Source organism: Pinus tabuliformis, chromosome Q, assembly GCF_031772625.1.
Source record: "Pinus tabuliformis cultivar Carrire ecotype Pingquan chromosome Q, CPIR1, whole genome shotgun sequence".
Lineage (NCBI taxonomy): Eukaryota > Viridiplantae > Streptophyta > Pinopsida > Pinales > Pinaceae > Pinus > Pinus tabuliformis.
In genome coordinates, this window is record NC_142296.1 from 1,308,404,596 (window position 1) to 1,308,411,307 (window position 6,712).

The following is a 6,712-nucleotide window of genomic DNA, read 5'->3' on the forward strand; positions in this document are numbered from 1 at the left end:
GAATTCTAAGAATTTCATCAATGTTCCAAAATCGTCATGCAAAAATCAACAATTCAATCATCAATTAAAACACTCACATCATGATAATCGCAGAAGAAACATTTTAGTTAGGTGTACGAAGTAGCAGGAACAATAACAAAAAAGATAGAATACCTTCAAATTTAAGGCTATCAACAATAATATCTCTAACAGATTATCTCATGTACTTAAGGATCATCAATAGCAACTTTTGAACCACCAAATATAGATTCAAAAGTCACATCATCAACCTCAATATCACTTGCAAAAACACATCAAGGGTGAGGACCAAGTATGTAATCCTCTAAACCTTTTCTATGAACTTATTTTAGCTTGAACAACATTGCATGTGTATGAAGGAAAATGTTTTGGTAGCCAAAATTAGTATCAGAGTAACCTCAACCTTATCTAACATTTAAATTCAATTTTCCACCAACACATCTGCATGTGTGGAAGAGGAAAAAGACTAAAGTGAAGAGGACTTGAGAAAGTGGGTGGTAACCATTTAGTTGTGATGGAGGAAAAGGATTTCCAAGGTGTAAATGAGCGCTAAATCAATTAACAAAAAAACACTTAGTTCATTGTTCATGCAATAAGAAAGGAGAAAATTTTGAAAAATAAAATATATAGTAAATAAAAAAAATTAAAAGGTGGACACACCACCTCTTCACATGCAAAATATTAGTTGCTACAAGAAAATACAACTTTTCTATAGGAATATCATAACTTCTACAGGAAGAACAAAAATTCTGCAAGAAGAACATAGATGCTACAGGAAGGAAAATTTTCTAGAGGAAGCTATGAGAGTACTGGAGGAAGAAAATTTTTATGTAGAACAACCACTAAAGCTTTGGAAAGAAAGGAAGTATTAAAATGAAATGGAAAGGGTGAAAATAAAGATGTTACAACTAAGAAAGAATTACTACAAGATGAAGAAAAACTGGTACAGGAAGGGACAACAACAACTAAAGAGGAGGGAGAAGGTCCACAAGAACTCCAAGAGTCCACTCAACAACTTGATATTAGATTGTATTAAAAATTTATTACAAAAGGAAGAAAATTTCACGAGTGGATGCAAATTGTAAAATCAAAGGAAGTAGAGGATGTTGTCCTTATCGAGGAAAAAGTGAAAGAAATGAACAAGGAATTAAATTATTGAAGGCTAAGGGAGTATGTCATGAAAGAGAAACTACATTTAGAAAATAAGAGGGTAAGGTATCAGCTATAGGAAAAGGAGGTACAACATTCCACAATGGAAAGTTTGTCCATGGAATCCATCCAATGCAGGAAACCATCCAAATCATATTCCAATGAGATAAGGAAGAGAATTTCATGAAAAACTTTAGGGGAAGAAGATGCATAAGTTTCTCAGAGGATGAGCAGAAATTTTAGTAGAGGGGTATAATGGGCTTACAAATTAGACACATATTAAGGTCCATATAACCTTTATTATGAACATGAAGTCTATATTAAACCTCTCCTTCTACACTTTATAGTTATTTTTTATCTTTTACATGTTCTTAATAAGGTTTAGATATAATTGCATAGTAATATATGCCTAATATTATTTATTTTTGTACAATATTGAGACAATATGGAATAAATTGTAAATGAGATAATATAGGGATTTACTCCCTACTACAGGTTGGACCAAGATTTCATAATAAATGAATTTAATATCATGAAGTTATTGACAAATTTTGAAGCTCCACTGATTTAGAAAATCTAGGAATGTATTGTGTCATTTAATGCAGATTCCGAGTGTTGCGAACCAAATCCACTATTTGAGGGATTTTGAAGGGGAAATGATCCAGATTTAAATAGGAACACAACCAATTACAAAGATAACCATAAAAACAGAGATGCAATGGAAATAATACTTCATTTCATTAATGTAAATTACTAAAATATGCTTACAAACACGAATGGAAATAAACCAGCTAGCGCGATGGTAGCTTATCTCTCAGAAGAGATGTGGTGGCCACATGCCTCTGAACTATCTTACAATGAGGCTTGAAGGAATATTTATTATTGAGAATTAATTGAAAACCCTGAACATAAAAAAACCTAACCCTAGATGATGAAACTCCAAATCGTTTGGGTAAATTGGTACATCAACTTCTCAGGGTCGTAACTTTGGCACACTATCTCCATTTGACATGCACAATATCTCATTAGAAAGATCTATCTAAGAACTAAAAATTTGTGAAGAGAAACATCGGTCCATGGACCCATGTTTCTCCCAGTGTTCCCATAAAACATCGTTTAGGGCATCAAAACGGCTCCCGAAGTAAAGACCCGAAACACTACTAAAAATAGTAAATTGTGCTACAATTAAGGAAACTAAAAAGATGAAAGAAAAAATGGTGGGGGTCCAAGTGGACTTGGCAGGTGGTAACAAATATCCACCTAGATCATTCCTCCCCCCTTTGGAAGCAGTGGTCCCCATTGCATTGAGTTTCTCCATGAGATGAGGAAACTTCCCCTAAACGTGGTCCCTAGTGAGCCACTCGCCTTCGCGAAGGAGTTCGCTTGCCTTGAAAACTCGATACAGTTGGATATTCTGCTGACGAGTGTGCTTGATCTGTGTGTCCATTATCTGATCACTTTCAACTTGTTCCATGCAATCTGGATTTAACTCTATTGGTGTGAGTTGTTCTCCAATGTCGAATGTGTCTAGTAATGGTGGAAAGTATGGCCAAAGGCAGTCCGCATTGAACACTAGGTGCAGGCCAAGGAATCGGGGAATGTTGAGCTCAAATGCATTATTTACCATTGCCTTCGTAATGGTGTAAGGGCCATATCAGAGTGGTCGAAGTTTCCTATACGCTCTGGTAATGCATCCCTTTTGCAAATGCAACCAGATTTTGTCATCCACCTGAAACTTATGTGGCACTTGATGTTGATCATGTCATTGCTTGTAGATGGCATTTGAGTTCTCCAGAATGTAATGGACCTACTAGGAAATATGTTGGATGTGTTCAATGAAGTTGTTTGTTTTATCTGTTTCATTTTGGACATGAGAAAAATTTGCGTGAGTAGTTGCAAATGGCATGGCCACATCAATGGGACATAGTGGCTGGAATCCTAAGCCCACCTAAAAAGGGTTGTGGCGAGTCAAGCTATGGAGAGCCCAGTTGTAGCTGTGTTGAACATAAGGGAGGTTCTCATCCCATGTGCATAGACGCTTTGATTTGTACATGTGTAGAATGTGTACGATCATCCTATTGACAACCTCTATCTCGCCATCAGTTTGAGGATGGAAGATTTTGGACATAGTGAGTTTGATGTCTAGCATCGACCATAGACTAGATAGGAATTTACTGAGGAACCTGCTATCCTGATCTGATATGACAGACTGTGGGGTCCCAAAGTGTACTCATACTCGTTCAAAGAAGAGTTTAGCAGTGGTGTCTGCTGTGATATTCTTCTTATAGGCCACCATAATGGCAATCTTTGAGAAACTATCGACTACCACAAAAAGATAGTCATTTCCATGCTTAGTGAAAGGAAGGCCTAACATGTAATCCATTTAGATGGATTCCCAAGGTCGAGTAAGGGTAGGAAGTGGGCTATAGAGGGATTTCTTCTTGATGGCCAGTTTGACAGTGGTGTAAGCAGTGCATGAGATGATGTACTTCCCCACATTGTATCGAAGATTTGGCCTATAGAAATACTTCTACAGTATTGCCACCATTTTCACGACCCCGAAATGACCAACAGCCCGACTGTAGTATTCTTTACAAATCATATTGGCATGATCGCTTGAAGGAACAAAAAGGTGACCCAGGTGGCTTAAAAGGGTATCCTCGAGGTGAAAATATGGAACATGTTGACCCTCCAAAAGTGTCAGGTATGTGTGGCTGAATTCAGTGTCGCATTTTTATAGAAGTGGCCAATTAGAAGTCTCATGCCCCCAAGAGTTGAGCATGGTGGTTAACGCCATGATTGGTGGTCGACTGAGGTAATCTACAACATTATTAGTGCTACCCTTGTTATACTTGATATTAAAGTGGAAATGTTGTAGGTATATCGACCACTTTTGATGGCGATCATTTTGCAATTTCCCTTGGGTCAGTATGAACTACACGGGTTGGCAGTTTGCGTGGATGACCATTTCCTTCCCTAAAATATAATGCTTCCATTATAATTAGGCATGCACAATGGAATACATGTATTTTCCATAGGTGGGATACTGCCAGACTGTGTCTGAAAGTGTCACTATGATATGCCACTGGATTCCCGTGTTGAGTAAGGACTGCCCCAATAGCATAGTTAGAGGCATCTGTCTTGACTTCAAATGGTTGTTGCAAGTCTAGTAATGTGAGCACTGGTGCCAAGCAGAGATGATATTTTAGCTCTATGAATTCCTTTTGTTGAGATTCAGACCAAAGAATTTTTCTTTCGCTCCTCCCTTGGTGACTTGAGTTAAGGGCCAAGTGATATGAGAAAATTCCAACATGAATCTACGGTATAAGTTGGGAAGACCTAGAAAGCTACGGAGCTTTGTGAGAGTGGTTGGAGATGGCCAATCCGGAATGACTTGGATCTTGGCTGGATCCGCATGCACCCCTTGTTAATCAATAGTGTATCCGAGATACTGAATCTGGGTCATGCCAAAAGTGCATTTCTCCAAATTGGCACATAACTTGTGTTGTCGCAGCATTAGGAGAACCTGTCGAATGTGGTGGAGGTGCTCTTCCCAACTCTGGGTGAAGATCAGGATGTCATCCAAGTTACCACTACAAATGAGTTGGTGAATGGCCGCAAGATGTCATCCATTAGCCTCATGAAGGTTGCAGGAACATTTGTCACTCTGAAAGGCATAACCAACCATTCGAAAAGGCCCTCCTTGGCTTTGAAGGTAGTCTTCCACACATCGAAGGTTTCGATTGGTACTTGGTGATATCCTAAATTCAAATCGATCTTACTGAAATATTTTTCCCACTTTAGTTGGTCCAAGAGGACATCAATTTGTGGGATCAGGTACCTATTATGGACAGTGATCTTTTTCAATGCTCGATAGTCAATAAATGGTCTCCAAGTTCCATCCTTCTTCTATACCAACACGATCGGTCTCCCATAGGGTGATGAACTTGGACGGATGTGACCTTTCTACAGCAGCTCCTGAATCTGCCTCTTGATTTCATCGTTCTCGATAACGGAGCGTTGATAGATTTTTCCATTGGGTAGTGGTGCATCTGGGGTCAGATCAATGGAGTGTCTAACCTGACAGTGCAGAGGAATCCTTGCAGTGGACATGAAGATGTCCTCGTACTCCTCCATGACCTTGTCCATCTGTAGTTGTCGTGTTGAAGGGCCTTGTCTAGAGGTCAAGGCCACCATCTTATTCTTTCCTTGAGGGTGTATCATTACGAAAACGAATTTCCCAGTTTTGTAAATGAGCTTATTGGATTGTTTTGCAGTAATGAAGGAGATGGTGGTAGGTAGTGCTACCTCCGATATCTTGTAGAACGTATTTCCCAAAGTAACAATAACAACATGAGGCATTGATTCGTACAAGCATGTTGCTTCCACAAGTATCCTTGTCCTAATAATGCATCGCAAACTTCAAGGGGATCAATGTCACACAATACCTTACCCGTGAATGGCTTGACGTTGTATGGAAGGTGAAACGGTTGCCTCATGTGCAAATCCCATCCTTGGTGAAGCAACCTGATGGTGTACGGTTGTGGATGTGTTGTGGTCTGTAAGCCTTGCTCCTTCACAACCTTTGCTGAAATGAGGTTCTTTTGGCTCCTGCTGCTGAAAATGAACTATAGTAGGGAGCCCTTTATCCACATCCAGGAGTGGAAGAGATGCTCCTCCTCCTCTGGATTTTCGGGTTCCTCCTTCTAGATCTTCATGGTGGCAATGTTGGCGTTAGGCTTCACGTCGATAATCTACTTCCCTTTATCATCTCCCTTGTCAAATTCTGACTAAGAGTCGGAACATGCATATAATTCTGAAACCTTTAGCTCAACCACTAGTGAATTGTTGGCCCAACACTCACTTGTGTCATGAGTGGAGCTCTTATGGAACTCACACCACTTTCTCGTCTATGTTTTCAGCTTCACGACACTGTTCTTTCCTTGCAGCTTTGGTGGGTTGTCTTGGGTCACCCCGCCTTGGCTTTGTCCTTTGTTTTTAGGTTTGGGGTCACCTTTCCCTTGCTTCGGATTCACAGATCCAAATTCAAGCTTCTTCTATTTAAACTTTTGCTCAACCTTGATGGCATATTGGTATGTCATGCTGAGAGAGGAGATGTCTAGGAATTCTATTTCTTCCTGGATGTACTTGTGTAGGCAGCCATGACCAAATGTTGCTCCAAATCCTTCATACCCAACTTTGTGTGAAGGGTATGGAAAATATTGGTAAAATATGACACGTCTTGGTCCCTTCCCTACCACAACATGGTCCACTTTATGTATTGATTCTCACAGCTTTTGACAGGGTAGTACTACTCCTTGATGGCATGTGGGAATGAATTCCATGTGGGTGTGACTGAAAATAGTGAGCTTGTACTTTCATCCTTCTACTCGCAGTAGGTTTCCCACTAGTCTTTGACATGGGGGGCTGTTTTGAGAAGAGTGAAAATAATATTTTCGAGACTCGAAAAATCATGAATAGAAAAATAACCCTCTAGTAGATTTAACCATTTATCGATAACATGTGCATGTATCTAACCCTCGAA